The 23,292-nt window shown below is 45.1% G+C and overlaps 1 protein-coding gene across 2 annotated transcripts in view; it reads left to right on the top strand.

Moving 5' to 3' along the window:
- SYT17 (synaptotagmin 17) overlaps positions 1-23,292 on the top strand; it is a 90,330-nt gene that overhangs the window by 51,611 nt on the left and 15,427 nt on the right. The gene's annotated exons all lie outside the window — the stretch shown is intronic.

The raw sequence follows: 23,292 nt of genomic DNA, 5'->3' as shown, positions 1-23,292 counted from the left end.
TGGAGGATCCTGAAATAGCTATCCCGTGTCTTCACAGCAAGCCCATTATTTCAAAATATAACAGGCTCGCTATTCCGATGTCCCTGTAAACCCCATTCCACGAGGAGTAAGGGACATTTCAGAATAGTGAGTTATTTTGAAATTTGGAGCTGTGTAGACAGCGCCAAATGATGAAATAAGCTATTTCAAAATAAGATTGAAATAAGATCTACAGTTTGCGTGGCTCAAATTGAGTAGCTGATTTGGAGCTACAGTGCAATGTAGAAGCACCCTGGAGTGCAGCTGGAGACTGCATGCTGGGGAGTGTAGACCCAGGCAAGAAGTGTAGCCCTGGCAGGGCTGGGGGCAGCAGGCCTGTGATGGGTAGTAGGGGCAACAGCCAGGAGGGGAGCCTTGACCTCCCCTAGTTTGGCAAACTCTGTTGTTTGGGACCACTCAGGTCCCGAGGGTGCTGGATCAGGGAGGTCCCACCTATACTGACCTTCCAGAGTAAGTGCTGGGATTTATTATTCACTGTTTGGATTTTGTTACACTCTGAAAGGTAACGATGGGTCTAAAGCAAAATCTCAGACCTGAAAACTCACATGAACGTGGGGACTATTTGGATCCAGGTGGGAACTTTGTCACATCACTAAGAAGTGGAAAGAGCCAGAGCTGTCCTATCTATAGGACAAATTAGCCTCCAGCCCTGCATTTTTGGGGCCCCCACAGTGGCTGCCTCAACTATCCTATGAATGGGAGAGACCTGAGGAATTATGGGGGTTTGGCATGGTGGCATTAGGAACCCCCTCCCCCAATTGCCACTCAGGCAGTGGGAGCCTGAGTCACCTGGCAGCCTTCTCCGCTGCCCTCCTGGCCTGCTGCACTCAGCTTTTTTTTCTTTTTTTGCAATGTTCCAACAATGTTTCTGAGCCATTGAAAAGATAATCTGCACCCAAAAGAAAATATTATGGTGAAGCTCTTACATCTGTTTCTGCTATGGCAGAAATGGATGTTAAATCAGCATAAAATGCTGAAATTCAATCCATTAACTTGTTTCCAAACATTTCATAACATAATTGATGCTCATCAGCATTTTAAATCTTGCCCTTCATGCGCAGAAATTTCCAGCACAAGAAGGCTATATTTAAACACGGCTTGACATGCACACCATCTTGATTGTTCCCATTCATGTGTAATGATGAATTTGTTCCTGGAGTCTTCATCCAGGTGATCTCTTTCTGCAGGAGAGAAATACTCCTTACCTACAAAAACCAGCTCTCCATGATCAGGAGCAAGAAATGAAATACAGCACAATTCATTTGAGTAAATGAAGTTGGTGTCAGATGGCTGGATGACTGACCTTTTATTATGGATAAATATATATATATATTTTTTAAATGAGTCAATCAGAAGCTGATTCATAAAAATAAATGGTCATATGTTGTTACACAGCTATCAGATGTAACTGATGAGATTTGAAATGATCATATCCCAGGGCTGTTCATAGCAGAAGGCACAGAATAGTCATTGTTGAAATCTGTGACCTACTACTGCATCATCAAAACACAATAGTTGGCAAGGGCCAGATTCTGACAGCCTGCCTCATGTTAAGTAGTATAGCACTCTGAGAAGCCCTGTTCCTCTTGACATTACTTAGGTTCCAGCCCAGATTAGGGCCCCTTTCTGCTATACAAACCTATGGTGAGAGTCTGGAGTATTGTGTGGCTTGATTGGTTCATGCTTGCAGAGTGCTTTGAAATCCTCGGAAGGAAGATGACAATAATCTGCACTTCTGCTTCATCAGAGCTGAATTTCTGTCTGTAAAAATAAGAGGAGCAGAATCCAGATCTTTTCATTACCCCTGTGTGCACAACGGGGATTAAAGCCACTTCCTTTTTTTCTTTTTGTTCTTGCTTGCACTAGCATCCCCTAAGTCAGTTAATTAAATTTGCTGATGAGAAAAGAGCCAGTTAGACAGGAAAGCAATCATGCTGCAAAGGGTGGCTCTTGATTCCATGAAGGTCTGTAGATCTGTAAAAGCACCCAGGCCAGCCAGGAGCTAGATCATCTTCAATAAACCATGTCAGTAGCTTCAGATTTTGGATGAGAGCCACAGCTGTCTTAAGCTGGCATAGTTTCATTGAATTCAGTGGAGCAATGCCAGCTTACCCAGCTGAGGATCCTGGCACTATTTGTGTAGCTGGTGTAGCTGAGCTAGCATGCTAAAATTAGTGGTATAGCAGCAGCTGCAATGGGTGGTAGGATGGGCAAGCCTCCACTGTGCTAGCCTGCAGTGCTGGACATCCTGGGGTCACCTACCTGCCTGCCCCCTCCTTGCTGTGATGCGTCCAGCCTCCATTTCCCTGAACCCCACTAAGCCACCTTGACCCCAGTCCTATTCCCAGGAGTACCCTGCCCCCCATCTCCCTGAACCCCCTCAGCCATTCTGCCCCCAGCTTTAACCCCATGCACTTCCTGTCCCCATCTCCTGCCCCTGGCCAGACACCCTACCCCCAGTCTGCTCTTGCATCCTCCCTCCTGGCCAGACACCCTACCCCCAGTCCACTTCTGCACCCTTCCTCCAGGCCAGATTCTGCACCCTCTCTCCTGGCCAGACACCCTACCCCCAGCCTGTTCTTGCACCATCCCTTGCTCCTGCTCCCTCCACCTGGCCAGACACCCTACTCCCAGCTGGCTTCTGCACCCTATCTCCCACCCAGACCTGGCACCCTCACCCCCTTCTGCACCCCACTTCCCTCCCAGATCCTGCACCCCATTCCTATCCCACTCACTGGCAACCCTGTCCCACACACTGAACCCCTCATGTTTGTCCCCACTCCAAAGCCTAAGAGGTTCCATAAAATCCACTAACTCCAGAACCCCAGAAATGTATGGCCTATGGAAGCCCTGAACCTCAGTCCTCCCTGTTGCTTCCCTTCCCCTCACCCTGTGGGGCGGGAACGCCAGAGGAGTGAGGTGTCTCAGTTGGGGGCCACATCAGTGAGCATTGGGGAGTCTTTAGAGGAGGTTTTTTTGTTTCTCACTTGTGTGGTCCCCAACTGATTTTTCTGTGGGTCAGTGGCCCTGACACAAAAAGGTTCCCCACCTCTGCCATAAATAAAGAAAACATTGAAACCTTTTATGTTGGACACAAATTAATATTTTATTTGATTTAAAATGAAGTTTGATAAACCAACATGGGAAAGTTAAAGCACTTCGTCTGTTTAATAATTTAAATTAAATCCATCTCCCTAGCTGCAGCACCAGCAAAATGGATTGGGCGTAATTATATAATTAACAGGGAATTTCCATTATCAACTGGTGGTCCACAGGCCAAAAAGTTTGAGAGCCACTGCTTTAGAGCAGTAAGACTTGTGTGTGTATTTTTCTTGTGTACATTTGTTTAAACTGCATTGTTTTAAGGGTACTGTGGAGGAAAGCGCATACAGGCGCTGTCACTTTTAATGAAGGTCTGCAGAGGTGGATATGGGTGTACAGGGGTGCATAAGCGCTGGTGAATGCTGACTATTGTCACTTTGTTGCTAAAATGGCAATTGCTTCTCTATTTTAACATAAAAGTGTGCCTCACATGAATACATAAAGCCCAACACATCTGTGGAAATTCAGCACTTGGTAATAAATAGTTTGTCATGGTGGAAAAACAAATTAGACACACTTGTCACTCTCCTAGATGACGTAGAATTAGCTTGGACAGTCATAAGCACAAACCTGTGAAAAGCAGTGGAGGCCATCCCAGAACTGAAATGCTACATACGATGCCTCCAGCTGTACAGTGGGATGTTTCATGTATTGCAAAAGAAAAAGACAGTGCTCTGCTGCCACTGATCATAACATTTATGAGGTATTTTTCAAGTGTGAGCAAAAGTGACTCCTAAAGCTTGTTTTGAGAACTTGGCAAAAGAGGGGAAGAAGACCTAATTACAATAGGCATTCAAAGCTATCTAGTCACTTCAGTCCAGAAATGAACTTTGCATGGGATCTGTGCTGACTAACAAGGCAGATGGTAAAACATGCTCTGCCCAAGAAAAAGTTCTGTAAACGTTTGTAGCTGTACCTATATTGGAAGATGTTTGCTGTTCCATAAAGAAACAATGAAGTGCATGTGCTGCTGGGTCTGACGGCATGATTCCTGAACGTCTCAAGTATGCTACAGAGCCCATAACTGTACCATGACACCAACTTTTTGTCTGGGCTTGGACTGAGGTACCAGTGGAGTGGGAAGAAGGAATCATTATCCTGCTCTATAAGGGGGGGAACAGCCCCCCACACTGATGTGGTAACTATAAGCCAGTTAACTGCCCTCTGTTCTTGGAAAAATCTTCACACATGTCAAGGGACACTGACAGGATTGCTGTTCCCTAGGCAACGTGTGTGTGTGGACGTGCTCCCCATTTCCAGAACGGGTGGAGCCTTGGGAGGAAGGGGTGGGGCTGATGCAGCCAGCCATTAGTGCCATCCAAACTGTGTAGTGAGTCCCTGCCCACCCTGGTCCTCAGAGCTGGTAACTCTAAAGGGCTTGTACGTGTCCTATTCACCCGGCCCCCGCCATACTGTGTGAAACTCCGTTGCATGGAGCAATTGGGCTTCACACCAGGCAATCCACAGTGGATGCTATATTTGCTCTTCATTTTGAACCTGAGATCCATTGTGAATTTAATTGGCCTTAGACAATAACATACGTTGATCTAAAGGCAACCTTTGATTCTGTCAATAGAGCTGCCTTGTGGAAGTTCCTCTCAGGCAGACTAATTCAGGATCTACACATGTGCACTAGGATACGTTTAGGTCTGACATGTTTCACACTTGGTCAGGGTGAAGTAGGGATGTACCCTGGTCCCAGCCCTATTCTGCTGTACAGTAGATTGGCTCCCTGAACGTATCTCTGCAAATACCAGTGTAACTGTCGGTACAGCCTTTTACTGGCCTGGGTTATGGGGATGATGCTGTTCTTTTTAGTGGGTACAAACAGTTTCCAAGATGCACTAGAGAGCTTCCAGCATCAAGGGCAACATTTTAGGCAAGTAGGGGGAGCATGGCTTGCTTTTCATCCCATTCCCTGGATGCTAAGGGAGAGAAGGAAAAGTGCTTGCATGTTGTGCATTCCTCACACCTGGCTGGTGAGCTCTCTTGCATGGAATGCAAGCAGTTTCCCCTCACTCCCTTAGCATCTGGGGAACAGGATGAAAAGCTAGCTGCCTCCCGGAATGCATGGTTGCTGCCCCACCCCCCACATGCACCTGAAATGGCACCCTTGTCCAGCATGAAGCAAAACCAAAAATCCAGAGCATTGACACAAAGTTGTGATACAGGATGTCTGTGCTTTTGGACTAACTGTGGAAATAGTGGGTGACTTCATCTAAGTCCGTGGTCCCCAACACGGTGCCCGCGGGAGCAATGGCGCCCGCGGGGGCATTTGTCTGCGCCCGCCAAGTGCTCAGGGCTGGCCTGGCCCCGGGCACGTGGCGCATGCGCGGTGCTGGAGCCGGCCCCGGGCGCGTGGTGCACGGTGAGCGCCGGCCCCGGGGGCGCTGCGGATTGACCCCCCGCGGCGCTTGGGGAAGGGGGGGGAGAGAGCGCCAGCGCCGGCCCCGGGCACGCGGCGCTTGAGAGAGAGCGCCAGCGCCGGCCCCGGGCGCGCGGCGCTTGAGAGAGAGCGCCAGCGCCGGCCCCGGGCGCGCGGCGCTTGAGAGAGAGCGCCGCCCCCGGGCGCGCGGCGCTTGGGGAAGGGGGGGCGGGAGAGAGCGCCAGCGCCGGCCCCGGGCGTGCGGCGCTTGGGGGAGAGGGGGAAGAGAGCGCCAGCACCGGCCCCGGGAACGCGGCTATGGGTGGGGGGCCCGCTCGGGGGGGGGGCCCGCCTCCCCGGGCGCCCGGCGGGCGAACGGCCATGCCCCCTGGCGCCCGGCAACCCCAAATGGTTGGGGACCACTGATCTAAGTACTTAGGCTGTCCTTAAGCAGGTGCAGCTGGCCAGGTATCCAAAAGAGAATTGGTTTGGCAGCCTCAGTCATGAAGGACCTGCATAGGTGAGGTGCTAAAAGATGGTGAAACTATATACAAAAGTAAGGATTTATCAAACCTGCATTCTTCCGATATTTTTATATGCATCTGAAAACTGGCCATTGCTTAAACAAGACAACCTGGAGGCATTTCAGGTGCATTGCCGGTGACAATGACTGGATATAAAATAGGTTGAGGGTTTTTTTTTTTACAATCAGAAATTAATGTATCATTGAGAACTGGCCTTAAGAGACTGAAATTATGACTGGCCACTGCTGATTGGCCCTTTTTAATTATGTTGCCCACATCAGAGACAAAGTCCCCACACGCTGAGCTCTGACAATTGGACTGCCTGTGCGTAATCTAGCTACACCGGATCATAGAATCATAGAATATTAGAACTGGAATGGACCTCGAGAGGTCATCAAATCCAGCCCCCTGCCCTCTCGTCAGGACCAAGCACCATCTATATCATCCCTGTTAGCTGTCTGTCTAACCTGCTCTTAAATATCTCCAGAGATAGAGATTCCACAACCTCCCTAGGCAATTTATTCCAGTGTTTAGCCACCCTGACAGTTGGGAAGTTTTTCCTAATGTCCAACCTAAACCTCCCTTGCTGCAGTTAAGCCTATTGCCCATCAGAAATAACCCAGCACAATGTGGCTGTGGACACTCAGTGCTCCAGACCGCTGCTTTCTTAGGATGGTGGGTATTTTTAATTAAACTGAGATCCTATTTGCGCCTTGTTTAAGTATCTCATTATGTAAATCCTTGGTTTGTATAGCTTGGTGTTCTGTATTGGTCATCTGTCTGCTATGGTGCCTCCCCCTTTGCAGTGGTTGGTGAAATGATTCTCATAAGAGAACATACACAGTTATACGTTATGTGTGTTGCTTGAGACACGTGGTGCCTAATTTTTGGAGGAGATGGTGTTAAGACATGGGAAGTGGCAAGGTGTCCTGGCACTAGAGCCCAGATCCACAGAGGTATTTAGGTTTCTCATTTCCATTTATTTCAATTTCAGCTCTTTTGGAGCCTAAACAACTATGTGGATCTCGGCTTAGGCGTCTGGAGGCCTCCTTTTTGAGTGCTGTATTGAAAAGTCAGTCTAAACTTCTGCAAATGCTGACTGTAGCTGTGCAGTACTTTGGGTTAAAAGATGCTAGCTCTATGTGGTTGCTAATACTACAAGTTGTACCTCCCTCAATGGACCCTGGATGTTGGTGGACCAGAGAGTCCTGGAGCTGGAGCCCAGTAGCAGGAGCGCCAGTGGCTGGGATCCCTACCAGAGCTGGGAGCCTAATAGCAGGGGGAGGGGAGGCAGGCTGGGGGCCAGTGACAGGGGAGCTCCCCTGGTCCAGCAAATTCACAGTGCTCCAATGCTGGGAGGGAGGGAGAGGAGTAGGTAAGTGTGGGGCCCCAGTGTGCAAGGGGTGTGAGGGAAGGGGACATCAGGGAGGACGCGGGCTACATGTGGAACCCAAATGGGCTGCTGTGTAACAGACAGTAGGAGGCGAAGCAGGAGATTACTTTTAAAATGGAGTAGTAGCAATACAACAGAGAGCTCTTAAAAGGGATGTGTGGTAAAGCAGGGGGGAAGGAAGCTTGGGACACTTTTGCTTGCTGGCACTGTATAAATCAGGCCTGCACAACATACGGCCCGAGGGCTGCATGTGGCCTGCAGGGGCTCACTGTGCAGCCCGTACCGACTCCAGGCGGCACGGCCTCATCCAATCTGCCGGCTGGGCGGAGGATCAGAGCGCCACCGGGGAGAGGGAAGTGCGGCGATTCTCACTGCTGGGCTGCCTGCATGCAGCTCCGGTGCGAGGAGTCGGGGCGCGAGCCAGAGGGCGGGACGCCGGCAGATGCCAGGATGCTGGCGTGACATGGTGTTGTGACGTCCTGGCCGGTGACTGCCAGATTCAAAAAGGCTCTGGCAGCCCCGCAAATTGGAAGGCAGAAGCCAGGTAGGGGAGTAGGTTAGGAGAAAGGGGAAGGCACCAAGGGGCAGGGTGCAGGAGAGCCAAATGCCAGCGGGTCATGTGGAGACACATGTTGTTTCTTTCTTTTCTTTTTTTTTTTCTCTACAAAAATTTTTAGCCTGCGTGTTTTTAGCCCGTGTATTTTTTAGGAGAGCATCTGTACTTGCGGCCTGTAGCTGTTTTCTTTGGAGTAATATGGCCATCACTGCTTTCCGATTTGTGCAGGCCTGGTATAAATGCAGATTGCAGGATTTGGCCTATAGCTTTGGGTATATCTGTGTAACAGTCAGTGAAATCTTCTAAACTGTTTGTAGGTTTCAGTTTGACTCCCTCTTCCTCTCACGGTGCTATTTCTCAGTACACTCTGACGGTGTAGCTTTTAAAGGGCATGTCTACACTAGGGAATTATTTTGAAATAACACTCCTTATTTCGAAATAAGGCGAGTGTCCACACTACCAAGCCCATTACTTCGAAATAAAGGGCTTGTTATTTTGAAATAATAACTCCTGCTTGTGAAGGGGAATAGCACTATTTCAAAATTGTTATTTTGGGAGTTGTTATTTCAAAATAACTCCCTAGTATAGACATGCCCAAAGTGTCTATGTCCCGTTTTCATTAGTGACTTAGAGCCAGATTTTCCAAGATATTTAATTGCCTAAATATTCAGATAGGTGCATTAGGGTGTCTGATTTCAATGGAAATTAGATATCTAGGTGCTTATGAAAAATCCAGTAGGTGCCTAGCTGCATCTGCATCTTTAGATGCCTCACTGCCATTGACCCCTATCCCTTAGCAACTTAGGTGCTTTTGAAAATTTTAGCCCAAGGCTCCAGTTAACATCAGCTTAATAGAAATTGCTTTGGCTAAAATAATCAAATCACACTGCCCAGTAGTAAAACAAACCTGTTTCTCCCCTCTCTTCCCTCATACAGAGGTTTCAAGGGAGCTTTAATGACATCTGAAATGTACAGAATAGTTCTTCTCATTTTTAGAATAGTTCTGGTTTGGGTTTTGCTGTTGTTGGTTTGGTTCTGTTCATCATGTAGGATTGAGGAAGCTGCATACTGTTTGTGCTTAAGGATATTCATTCTTTTTAAAAGCCATTATAACCTGAGGAGAAGAACTACAGCTTCCATGAAATTCTGTGTTTCTGTAGGTGATGAATGCTTATGTAAGGCCTAAGGAGCTGGTATTAGGGGTTTCCATCATATATTGGGTTTACAGTGCAGTTGAATGGCTTTCGGGAATCCCAGCACCCATGGTTTTAGACATCTTTTAGTGACCCAGAATACCTGGACACTAATAGCTAGTCAAGCAGAACAGTGAAGTAGAGTAATCTGTCATTATCGTGCATCTTAGAGATGCTTTACTTTGCCTATGTTGTACTCTACACACTTCATAGTAGGACTCTTGAATGAAGTAGAGACCTTTTCTGTGCAAGGCATATTCACTGGTGAGGCTTTGCTTGATGTTCTAGTTGAGTGAAAATGTGCTTGGCATACTATTGAACCAGAACTCAAGGTGTACATTGGCCAAGTACACTGCTAGTATAAGCAGGAGCAATGCACTGACATTAAAAGAGCTGTGCCTGTTTGTGCCAGTGACGAATATGGCCCTTTATCTGAAATAAAAATTGTAGCTAAGCATGTGCCAAACCCAGAACTATTTAACTGACCCACATGCCCAAGATTTTGGGAAATGGATCTGAAGCCTCCTTATTTTGCAAAGCAAAACCACCATGGCACAAAGTTTTGTAAAAAGAAATGCATCCACTCCCATTTTGGCTCATCTGTGATTGAAATGAAGGTTGATAAACGCAGGCCTAAGTTTCAAGGTTCAGATATGCAGGTCTTGTTTATCTGCCACTGGCTTGTTTTTTGGAAAAACAAAACCTGACTGAAAATCATTCTCATCTTTTCCCTGCCTCTTAGCAATCACAGTTAAAGGAGCAGATGTTCTGATGAGTATTTGAATTGCAAAAAAATCCGTCACATGATGAAGACATTGAGATATTGGTACTTTCCGTTCATATTGTCATCATAAGGCTCCAGCTCTTCACATTTTCCAATTAGCTTTATATGTTGAAACATGAAATTGGCCTCATCTGCAGATATGACTAGAGAGGCACCTGAATTTTGAACTGCCAGTGTGGAAACTTGTAAATTGTTCAAGTATCTTCAAATATCTAAGTACTTACATTTCAGCATCCCCTTTAACTGCTGGTTTGGAGGGGTTGCAAATGGTGAAGGTGTGGGGCTGGAACATGACCCATCTTTCAATGAGTATTACTCATGTCCTACTCTTAGTTTTCTGTCAAAAAAATTTTCATGCATTTAGACACACAAGAGAGCCTCTTGCTTTCATACCCAAACAACATAGCCCCCCCCCCCCCCAAAAAAAAAACCTGTAAGTAAATCAAGCTATTTCTCTTCCAGGGTGGGAAATAAGAAAATAATTTTTTTTTCTACTTTAAAAGACTTGCAAGGCGCTCTTATACTGTGGTGATGGGAGCCATAGAAATGCTAAGCTACAGAGAGGGATAGCTACCTTGCTGCTAGGCAACCTCCATTGAATTTTCAATGCTGTTACAGAGCATGCTGGCCCTGTGGTGCCCCCCTTCTTCTCCAGATCTAGTGTGGTGCTCCCTGCCTAAGTTTCTTTTCTCTCTGGATCCCTTAAGGCCTTCACAGAGTTCAAAAAGGTACAAATGAAAATTCCCTTTCTGGGATTGTACTTTATTAAACACAAATAAACTTTCAGAGGAGTAGCCGTGTTAGTCTGTAACTGAAACAAACTGAAAAAAATAACAAATACCCTGTAGCACCTTAGAGACTAACAAAAATGTAGATGGTATCATGAGCTTTCGTGGGCACAACCCACTTCTTGACACGAAATCTCTCCTCTTGGCTCAGGGTTTGCATAAGCCCTGCTCCTTGGGGTCTGCGGACTCTGAGCTCTGCTCCCTTCAGAGAGACTCCATGGCTGTGCGCACCTCCCTGGAGCCGCGCCTTGTTGTATGGCTGCATTGGAATAAAATAGCTGTGGCCTGGCTGGGTCAGCTGCCTCAGGCTCATGAGACTCAGGCTGTGGGGCTGAAAAGAGCAGTGTAGAGGTTTGGGGTGCGGTGGGAGCTTGGCCTCTGGAACCTTCCCCCTTTGTGGGATGCTAGAGGTCAGGCTCCAGCTGGACAGTTTCACCGGCAGCCTGAGCCCAAGTCAGCATCCATGAGCCAAATGCAGGTGTTTTGTTGCAGTGTAGACATTCCTTTAGCCTTTAATTAGGCCCAGGCTTTCATTATTGAACTCCATTTCTTGATGGGCGCATTCCCCGTTAAACGAGCTCCTCGCGGATCTTGCTGTTTGTGAAACATCTTGGTTCTTTATATCCAAAGGTTCTACGTTCCTGACTCTCAAAGGCTGAAGTCGTCCAATCATAGGCAAAGACTCTTAAGTGGTGTCTCTTAGGATTTGCACCTCTTGCACTTAGATCAGAATTTGCCTTTTGGGTCAGGATTTTTAAAGTAACCTTAACTGAGCATTCACGGATTTGTTCACTGCATACCTTACAGTCCTTGATCTGGAGCTCTAACAAGAGCACACAACTGCTGTAAGTGCCACCCATGTGTATGGCAGGTATTATTTCAGGTAGGGATGTAATAGTGTAGTCAATTAACTGATTAACCGATAAGCAAAAGCATATAGGTTAACGCTATAGACTACACGCATTCTTCCCCTGCCTGTTTTCCAGTACATTTTTTAGCAGGCTGGCCAGCAGCCTGGCTCAGTCCTGGCTTGAAATGGGTCTGGGACCTACCCCTGCTGCCATTCTGCATTGAAAGTGTATTAAAGCCGGGCTTGCGATGGGTCCGGGAGCTCAGACCCACCCTAGATGGGCTGCTGCCACCCTGTGCTGCTGCCTCTGTATCAGAGGCAGCAGCACAGGGAGACAGGCAGCTGGTTTGTGAAGAGAGCTGGTTTTTAAACTGGCTCCCCTCATGGACCAGCTTCCACCTGGTACCTTGCACTACTGCCTCTGATACAGAGGCAGCAGTGCGGAGTGTCAGAGGGCTCCTCAGGAGTGAGGCCGGAGTGCCCTGGCTGCCATCCCCACCCCCGGGGACTATAGAATAGTCAACTAACCAATTAGAAATCTTGAGGTTACTTGACTATTCAATTAACTTAATTAACATCCCTAATTCCAGGTCCTTGAGGCTTCAGAATGTGTTCCTAATGGTCTTGATAGAACATGTCAGGAAAGCAAACCTTTTTGGGAGCCTTGGGATCCCGGGGACACAATGTTGATAGGTGGGGGACACTCTGATCTGTCCTGATTTCAAAATGGTGACCTAGAGGTGAAAGCAATAAATCATAAGTAGTCTTAAACCATAACAGGAATTCATGCAGAATAGAAACTGCAAGTTTTGAGGGTTGTTTAAATAAAAATAATAGCTAATAAATTAAGTAAGCCCAAGTACAGCACAAAGTGTCAGGGAATTATTTGTTCTAGTCTCTATCTCAGGGTGGGCAATATTTTTTGATGGGGGGGGGTACTCCAAGATTTTGGTAAGTGGTTAAGGGCTGCACTTTTTTATGGGGGGTGTGCAGGGTCTGGGACAGTGGTTGGGTGCAGAAGGGAGATCATGGTAGGGAACTGGGGTGCAGGAGAGGATGTAGGGTATAAGAGAGAGTTTGAGTGAAGGAGGGGGCTTTGACCAGGGAATTGGGGTGCAGGATCCAAGAGTGGGTATGGGTACAGAAGAGGATTCTGGTCTTGAGGAAGGGGTGCAGGGTTTGGGAGTGAGTTGTGACCTGGGGCAGAAGGAGTGCAGAGGGTTCAGGTGGTGACGTGGGGCAGAGAGTTCGGGTGCAGGACAGGGTAAAGTGCCAGAGGCAGGCTCTGACTGGGAGGTACTTACCTAAGCAACTTCCAGCCAGCAGCCCAGTAGGACCCTCAGGCAGGCTCTCTGCCTGCTGCTGCCCTAGGTTGCTCAAAATAGCTAGTGGCCAATAGGAGCTGAGAGATTATGCTGGGGCTGGAAAAGCCTCTCCCCACCCCATGGTGCACAACACAGAAAGGCACATGGAGCAGCCAGCCTCTTTGATTGGTCTGTGGTTACTCGGGCCTGAGGATCCCAGCAGGATGGCCCACGGGCTGTATCCTGCCTGCCCCTGCTCTAAAAGTGTAAAAGCCAGGCATTCTAAATCCTAATGGCCATGGGCAGCAGTTGAAGAGACAGAAGCTAGGTGAAGTTGGGAGGTCAGGCCAAATGGTCCTTTTTAGCCTTGGAAGGTCTGAATAAGCTCTGCCTGCAGGATGCTGACATACAGATGGCAGACATGTCACAGGAAATTGACCCTTGATCTCAGGAACAGTTGAGTGATCCTGTGACTTACATGAGAGTGACCATTCACTACACTGAAATCAGATATTGGGAAGCCCTGGGATGTTTGGAGCCATCCAGGAGACAGAAGATGGGAAACGCTTGTATAATGGTTCAGCAGCAAGGAACTGGGATACTGCTTTTCATCTTTGCGCCACACAGTATCAGCACAATGCCCTCTTGATCTCTGCTTCCAAGTGTTGAGTGGGGGCAGGGTCTGATCCCCCCCCTTCCTGAAATCTGCTAAGATTGAATTACAAAGCTAACCAAACTGGGGCTTTCCTGTAAAGGCTTGATCAGTATTAACTGAATACAAACCACCCTCCAAGTTGTGTATGATGCTGTTTGCAAATACTAATAGTAAGAAGGAATCTACACATGCCAGATATATCCCTCTCCCGCTTCCTTTCCCTTCTCTCTGCCTCTCCGCTAGGCATGAACTCACATGCATAGCCAGCTGCAGCCAGTTGTGCAAAGGAAGTTTAATGAATCATTTTCAAGTGCATGGTTTGCTAGTAAATGACGACTCCATGGAAGCCTTTGATCAAAAATGGGTGTATTGTTAATGGACCAGGAAATAATGTGGTTTTTTTTTCTGTCTCTGTTAATGAACATCCTTTCTTGATGCCTTGGAAACCATAGGTAGAATCTGAATCTAATGAACATTCTTTCCCAACCTCCAAGTTAGATTGTGAGATTCTTTTCATGTGCGGATGTGACTGTCTTCTGCTGAGCTCTGCTGTAGTTATGGCCTTGTTTCTAGGAGTGTGTTCTGAGAAGGAATCCCCTTAGTCCGTCCCCCTGTCTGGCGTTGTACTATGGATAAGCTCCAAGATGATGGGGAAACAACCAGAGCATCCCATGACTTTGCATTCATGGCATGACTTTTCCCATGAAGGCCAGCCTGCAGGGCATCTGGCATTCTAGCAAAGGGTGTTTGTTCAGGGGGCTTCCCTTGTAAACATTATGGCCCCGCCTCCCTTTACAGCTCTGCCCTGAAAAGCAATGTGCTCTGTTCCTGCGACTGTACTGTAGCAGGGCAGATGTCCTGTATGATTTGCCTGACTCCTGTAGTGTTAAGTCCTGCAGCTCACCATGCTGCTTGCTGGTAACATTGACTGTCAGCCACAAATTGGTCTGTACGGATTTTGAAACGGTGACCTAGAGGAGGAAGAATTTGTCTCATGTTGCCAGCCCCCAAGCTGTCCTATTGACTCCACGTGAGTTAGCAGCACTGGCGTTCTTCTCAAGCTGGCGATTGGCGAGCCATTAGGGTATGTCTACACTACCCCCCTAGTTCGAACTAGGGGGGGTAATATAGTCATACGGAGTTGCAAATGAAGCCCGGGATTTGAATTTCCCGGGCTTCATTTGCATAAAGCCGGCCGGCGCCATTTTTAAATGCCGGCTAGTTCGGACCCCGTGCCGCGCGGCTACACACGGCACGGACTAGCTAGTTCGGTTAGGCTTCCTAATCCAAACTAGCTGTATGCTTCGTGGATCCAGCCCTCAGTGGGCACTCTGGGATATGTCCAGTCAGGCTAAATGCAGAGCAGGCAGTTGGGGTCTAGACAACTTGACCAAACGTGTGTTTGATGTAACTCCACTGGAGTATGTGCTGTTAGTCCAGTTTCCAGGGATGAATCTGGCTCCTTAGATCATGTGGAATGGATTAAATAAGAAAGGGAAAGAATAGTCATGTTCTTTAAAATGAATACCTGTGAAAGCAAGAAGTCCTTGTAGTGCAGTGCAGTTGCTGTCCTTTGGTCAATATGGCATCATCTCCTTAAAGGTAAAATTAGACTCTCAAATTCTGCTGAATGTTTTAATAAGAAGGTGTGTCAGACTATATGCAACTTTAGCCATAGTATAAAATAAACTGTTTTTCATGTATATCTAATATTTCTTTGTTGAGTCTCTCTGGCATAATAATTAGACAGAACTTAGCAAAATTTTTATTTGCAAGCTGATTTACCTTACTAGCCAATTTTGCAAAAGTGCATTAATATGTACTGTGTTATGTCTGTCTGCCTCTTTGGCTTATCTGTCTCGTGTTTGTTTGTTATGGTAAAAGGATTCATTACAGTTTGTTATTAGCCTGTATCTGTTCCATGCATCATGTAACTAAAACTCCCTAAGTGCAAGTAGCGAAAATACTGAGTGTGGAAAACAGTCTCATTCAAACAGATATTTATCTTTGCTTCCATAGTTGTCACATAATATATGTGAATGTGGTGGCAGAGTCTGTCTCTGTAACCCAGAGACCATTGACTTTAAGATGCTGCATAGCAATGGTGCTACTCATTATTATTTTTATTATCCGGTTTGCCTCCAAAGCAAGGCTAGGCAATAATGGATTACAATCAAGGCTCTTCACATGTAAATATGGCTTTTACATTTCTCTTTCCCATCAGATTCCTTTATCTCCTTAGTTTGTTTTCAGTGCTGCTTCTCTCCTAATAAACTGTCTGCAGTGAAATTGATAATATAATTACCTTTCCTGTGACGGTTTTAAAATCAGCTCCGTTATTCCCTTTCTAAATCCCAGGGTGAAATGCTTTCTCTAGAACTGGATCCCAATGCAATTCCTTACATTTACTGGTATTAGGAACAATTTTGAGAGATAAAGGCTTCTCCTTTTGCAATGTTGCTTTGGACCTACAAAATGTGCACCCGCAATTCTGTTGTGAGTGGGTATGAGAGGTGTGGCACCCGAAAAGGAGTTTGCAAATCCAGAGGTTCAAGGAATAGCTGTTCATATCAATGCCTATGGTTCACTGTGCATGTGACAAAAATATGAGTGTAAGCCCTGCCTCATAACTGTCTGAAAATATGTCCCATTAGCTTATTTTGTAAGACATGCAGATAGCTGTAGGCTGTGGTGTATGTTGACATGCTCAGGCTTACCATGTACATCTCTACTGCTGGATCCTTGGAGCCAGATCACAGCTGTAAATAAAGCCACCACTGGTGCTGGAGGCAGTGTGGAGATGCATGAAGGAATATGGGCCTGATCCTCCATTCTTTCACAGAACTTCTGTGGGAGTTTTGCCTGGAACAGGATTGCAGGATCGGGCCCTAAAATGTCAGGTAAGGTGGAAGCAACTGGAGCCAGATTGTCAGCCCTGCTGGGGCCCCATTGCACCTGTGAGATGGTGCGAAGGGACCTTAACCCTGACCTACATGGGCATTACTGCAATGTGAGGGGAATCCTCAGCTCGCATAAAGCTGATGGTAGCCTTCTCTGCACCAGCTCTCCTGGTGCCTCCATCCTGCTGTGCAGAAAGCACTCTGGGGTAAGAGGAGATGTTCCAGGGGGCAAAAGGAACAGAGTTGCAGTGCGCTTTGCTCTGTGTTCTGGTCAGCCTCTCCAGTGTAAGAGCCCAGGGCCAGTTCAGTCCCAATCCCCTCTGGAATGTGGGGAGGTACAAAGGCGGCTTTGCCTCCTTGCCCATCTACTGCAAACATGAGCTCTGTGCAGCCCAGGATTCATCTCTAGTGTCCTGTTTTTGCTCTTGCTTACAACTATGTAACTCAGGACTAACGTGGGTGAAATTAATGGATTTGTCCACTAATATAAACCAGTGCAAGTCAAAGGAGAATCAGTATCTGGTTGTAGTCACCTGTTTTATTCAAATGGGTTTAAAAATAAAGGGAAGAGAAAATAAAAAGAACTGATACACGAGCTGAATTCCATGTAAATACAGTGGAAAGTTTCTTTCCTTTCGGCCATGCAGCCTTTCGATTTATATTTCACACTATATAATCCTCTTTCTCCTCTACACCTGTATTTGGAACAAATATCCAGTTTCTAATCTGTACTCTATGGCAGTTGTAACAGATCACCTCACAGAGCCTGATGTTTGCACAACCCCAAGTTGAAAGATGTCTTGGGTCATTTTGTAAATCCCCATATACATCTTAACTCTTATGTGTGTGGACTGCCATTTTATTTGTCCGCTTTATTAGAAAACAAACAATAGGGCTCCAGAAGAAAAAAATGGCCCCTCCTAGGCTGTGTCCAGACTCAGGGTTTTTTTCGGGAAAAGTAGCCTTTTTCCAAAAAAACTTCACCTGCGTCTAGACTGCAGCCGCGTTCTTTCGAAATAAATCGAAAGAACGCGGCTTTTCTTTCGACGGCGGTAAACCTCATTTCACGAGGAAGAACGCCTTCTTTCGAAAGTGCTTCTTTTGAAAGAAGGCGTTCTTGAATGTAACTAGGGCTTCATCAAAAGAGAACATCCAGACTCACTGGGTGCTTTCTTTCGAAAAAGCAGCTTGCTCTTTCGAAAGTTCCGCGTGCAGTCTAGACGCTCTCTTTCGAAAGAGGCTTGCAGTCTAGACATAGCCCTAGATAATTGATTTGCTGCTGTAAATACCATGAAGTGACACTTACCGGGGGAGTGTCAAATAGTTTTTCATTGAATTCTCCCCTCGTCCCCTGCCCTGTGTTGTTTGTACTACACACAGGAATGGCTGCCAATAAAGCATCTTTCACTGTAAATTTTGCCATCTTCTATTTAACATTGATGTCATGCAATGTTCCTAAAGAGCAGGGCAGAGGGACGGCACATGCAGGGTCTTGACCCAGAAAAGCACTTAAATAAGATGGGTACCTTTATACATATGAATAATCTCTTTGAAGTATGGAAATATGCTTAAAGTCACTCAAATGCTTAAATACTTAGCTGGGCCTGGGTCCAATGGTGCAGGGAATAGATGGTCAGAGAGGGAGATGAGTGGGTCTACTTGCACATGAAATTGCATGTATTCTCGTTACCAACTTCTTTTTGAAAAACTGGAAAATGATACATTGGTATACCTAGTATTTTGTTCTGATTCACTCTGGAATCATATTTCCTGTGGTGTCATTTCTGGCTGCGTTTGCATTCTTCTTGACAAGGATCTGTGCTAACATGTTTCTTGCTACTTAGGGATCTCAGCACTCTTCTGTAGGGTGCCTTGTCCTGCCTCCCAAGAAGTCTTATGTGTAGACTGACAGTCTTATGTGTAGAAGAACCTTTTAGGGTCTGTGCACGTTACCAGCAGTACCAGTTGTAGATGACATTCATTGCGAACTGGAGGTGGAGATGTCAGAATGTAATCACTGCACTGGTAGAGGCTGCCTCTTAGTGCCTCATTTGACTGAAATAACTAGGCAAAAATTCAGGGTCTCGTAAGTTGTTCTAGTTAGGAGGAGAAATTAGTGACAGATATTTCTTTGGTGCATGTTTGTTTGCAAAACACGTACAAAGCCCCATATCTCTGAACTCACAAGGGGTACGTCTATACTGCATGGCTATTTCAGGATAATGGGAATACCCTGCATCTACACAAGCCACCCGTTATTTTGAAATATTTTTTAAATAATGGGTGCGCTATTTCGTCATCCCGGTAAATCTCATTGCACAAGGATTAAGGGATGGCTCGAAATAGCTCGTTATTTCAAAATTTGGTGCCGTGTAGACAAGCCAGATTTCAAAATTAGCTATTTTGAAATGGATTCAAAATAAGATACTTAATTTATGTAGTGCAAATTACATATCTTATATCTTATTTCTAGTTTAGGGTGCTGTGTAGATGCACTCAAGGCATCACATTGCAGAGAAGAGTGTCTTTTGTTGGCACACCCAGGGCACTCTATTCAGCCTGGATCCCATACCAAAAACCTCTCGCTAGGTTCCTTCCAGAGGCATCCACCATGCTTTCAGCTGCTCCTTCAGCTGCTCGCTCGCTCGCCGATTTTTTTGTCTGTGCCTCCCCCCACCCAAACCAATATTCAGCTAAACTCCTGGGAAGATTCACATACCCCTTTTTTTAGGTGAGGGTTCTCCTAGATTCCAAGGCCAGAAAGGATCATGTCATCTTATCTCCTATATGGCCAAGTCTAGCACTTTACAGCGCTGTAACTTACTAGCTAAGAGGTGTGAAAACACTCCCTCCCCTTCAAATGCAGCTGTAAAGCTCCGGTGTGAACCAGGTTACAGTGCTAGGAGCCGCACTCGTAGTGCTGCTAGCTATTCCCCTCCTGGAAGTAGTTTACCTAGTGCTGTGGCCACTCTCTCAGTTTAAAGCGCTGCTGTGGCTGCACTTGAAACTTTTTAAGTGTAGACAGCGTCTATAACACCAAGCTGTGGAACTGCCCCAAATAATTCCTACAGCAGATTTTTTTAGATTTGATTTAAAAATTGCCAGTAATGAAGAGGACACTACAACCCTTAGTAAATGAATGCAATAGTTAATTAACCTTACTGTGGAAAAAAACCTACTCCTTATTTCTGCTCTGAATTTGTCTAGGTTCAGCTTCCTGTGACTGGATTATGTTACACCTTTCTCTGCAAATTGAAGAGCCTATTATCAAATATTTGTTGCCCTTGTAGGTATTAAAAGATGGTAATCAAATCACCCCTTAGCCTTCTCTTTGTTAAGCTGAGTAGATTGAGTTCCTTGAGTCTACCACTATAAAGCATGTTTTCTAATCCTTTAATCATTCTTGTGGCTCTTCTCTGAACCCTCTTCCATTTTTCAACATCCTTGAATTTGTTGACACCAGAACTGGACAAAATATTCCAGCACCAATTGCACCTAGTGCCAAATAAGAGGTAAAATAACCTCTCTACTCCTACTTGAGAGTTCCCTGGTTTTACATCCAAGGATCACATTAACTCTTTTAGCCACAGCATTACAGTGGGAGCTGATGTTGGCTGATTATCCACCCTCCTCCCTTCAAAAAAACTTTTTCAGAGTCACTGTTTCTCAAGAATAGAGTCTCCCATCTTGTAAATGTGGCCAACATTGTTTGTACTTAGAAGTATACGTTTATCTTTAGCTATATTAAAACACATATTGTTTGCTTGTGGCTGACTGTTCTCTTCATTATTTACCATTCCCCCAATTTGTGTGTCATTTGCAGATTTTGTCAGTGATAAGTGTGTATTTTCTTTCAGGTCATTGATAAAAATAGTAAATAGTGCAAGGCCAAGAACTGATCCCTTCGGACCCTCACTATAATTATTTCCCATTTCCAGTTATAGTTTGAGACACATGTCTGTTAGCCAGTTTTAATCCATTTCATGTGTGCCATGTTCATTTTATATTGTTCTAGTATTTTAATCAAAATATCCCATAGCGCCAAGTCAAATGTTTTACAGAAGTATAAACATATTACACCAACACTATTGCATTTATCAACCACATTTGTAATCTCATCAAAAATATAGCCTGTCAAACTAATGTGATATTTTTTTATAAACCCATGATCATATGCATTCATTATTACCCTGTTTACTTCTTTATTAATTGAGTCCTGTATCAGCCTTATGCTTAGTTATGTTAATTGCCTGGGAAATTCACACCTATCAATCTCAATGGGGTTTTAACTTAATCCATAACAAGGTTTTACTGAACTCACAATAATATATTGATTGTTGATATTGCCCACAAAATCTGGTACCATTCTTTTATTGGTACAGTAAGGCTATGTCTACACTGCTGGGGGTGTTTTTCAGAAAAAGGAATTTTCCGATTCTTTTTTTGGAAGAGGCTTTTCTGACATTTGACCAATTTACATGGGGTCAAATGTCGGGAAAACCTCCTCTTTCAGAAGAGCTCTTATTCCTCATAAAATGAGGAATACAGGGCTTCCGAAAGGGCGCATCTGCTCTTCCGAAAAAAGTTTCAGAAGAGCAGATGCGTTCCCTGGACATGGTGTTTTTCTGGGATACATCTGGTATCCCAGAAAAACTCTGTAGTATGTACATAGCCTAAGAGAATTCTCATGACCATGCCTAAATTTCACATTCCTGATGTGCAATGTTGTTGTAGTCATGTTGATCCCAGGATATTAGAGAGATAAAGTGGGTGAGATAATATCTTTTATTGGACAAACTTCATACACCAGAAGCCAAATCTTTTTTTAGAAGCCCACGGCTAATCTCATATTTTGGGTTTTCTTTTGTCCAGATGCTGTCTAGGCCAACATATGGGCCTGTCTTTGCAGCAAGACCAGGAAAGGGAAATAATTTTGCCAAGACAGAGTTTCCTTAAGTTGGTTAGTATTGTTATCTGCGGAAGGCAGCAGCCGGATGAAGCATAGCACTCTGCACCATCAATCCCAGCAGCCCAACATTAGCACCAGGATTAAATAACTAGCTATCATGATTAAAATTCCATCTGCAGTTTAACATTAGCAGATGTTGCAGAGAGTAGCTTAACGAAGGAAAATTCTGATAAATGAGTTTTAAATTCAGTTCACAGACTCACTTGGACCATATTCATAAATGTCAAACCACTGCCTCTTGTCTCTGATTTTCTTTTTTCTCTGATAAATCATGTAGGCAGAATTAGAGTTACCCTGAAGTTGTTGACTTCAAGTGGTCTTTTGTCAGCAGAGTTTAAGGCAGAATTTGCACCATACCCGTGAACCAGTTGTTTACCATAAGGTGGGAAATTGAGTCATGTGTCCATCCAATTGAGGCTTAATACACGTTCACCTTCATTATAAAATTGCAGAAAAGAATCACGTGCAGTTATAGTGCCTGAACTTATACTAGATAGTGGCCCATGTCACCTGAATTCTGGCGTACTGGGAAGTTCTCCTGTACTTCACAATGACTGTTGCTGCTTCTGTTCCTAGTCTTGTTCCTTCAGTTTGGAGTTTATTTCTCCAGCATGGGCCCCTCCTTCACTTGGATTTGTATATGTTTCCACATTTACATATTCCTTAGTTTTTCACCAATCATCATTAAGCATTTACCGTACTGTGCATATGAGCAGCATCAATTTTCACAGCTTTTGCTGTTTATACTATTATAATTGCATTATGTATTCATGTCATCTTGCCCAGATTTTTCTCAGGAAAAGGGATTTTTAGTATTACAGGTTGGTATATTTATCATGCTAATTGGCTTTTTACCTACAATCTTCAAATGCATGATATTCCATAAACAAACCATCCCTTTTGTCCTGCCAGCATCCAAGTAAGAGGAAAAAAATGGCAAAACAACACTCAAGCCAGACAAAGTGAGGCTGATGCCTTGGCTCAGACAAATGTTATCTCATCTAAACTCATTCACTGTCCGTAATTATAAGTTATTAAGTATAAATTATTAAGCACTGAATTATGCCAGTTAGCAATTCTTCATCTTTATATTTCAGTGTCATCATTCAATATATGTATGAACTCATATAGAATGATAACCCTGAATTTATTTGGGGGAAGGGTGGGACTAGAGAGCATCGTGGCTTTAAAATGTCACTACTTCTTTATCATCTTCACATGTAGGTTTCCAAGGGACTTTCTAGGCCAAACATGATTTAACATGTTTATAAATAATTTTAAAAATAAAATAACTTTGTAATCTTGCTTTTGACACTATGAGGGGTACTCTTTATTTTAGGACCTTAATCATTGCTCACCAGTAGCATAACATTAGAATCCCATGGTGGTATGTTCTTAACTTTGTGCTCTTTACACTAATGGCTTTTTAATAATGATGTTTGCAATTCAAAAGTATAGTTCTTCCCTAAGATTTTTCAGGCCTGGGAAGTGCAAAGGAGGAAATGCCAGCTGCCTTTTGTGTAACTGGAGCACTGCCCATTTTGGAGTCTGAGTGTGGTTGGGGAAGGGGAGGCAGGTTGTACACTCAAGTGGAGAGTCAGGAGATGTGGGGTTCTAGTTTTGGCACTGACCAGAATCCAGGGAAAGACTTTTCCCCTCCCCACCCTATGTCTGCTTATCTATCAGTACTGTCATGCCTAGTGGTTGGAGCAATGGCAGTTGGCACCAGTGGTGGATGAAGTGGCAGTCAGGCAAGCAATCAGAGCTGGAGGTCAGAGCCAGAATAAAGAATCAAAAACAGGTGGAAACAGAGGAAGCATAGGGCTGGGAGCTGGACAGGGTCAAGGATGGAGCTGGAGCAGACTGGAGT

The sequence above is a fragment of the Pelodiscus sinensis genome, chromosome 16, assembly GCF_049634645.1.
Source record: "Pelodiscus sinensis isolate JC-2024 chromosome 16, ASM4963464v1, whole genome shotgun sequence".
NCBI classification, from domain to species: Eukaryota; Metazoa; Chordata; order Testudines; family Trionychidae; genus Pelodiscus; species Pelodiscus sinensis.
This window is presented reverse-complemented; position numbering and strand designations above follow the sequence as displayed.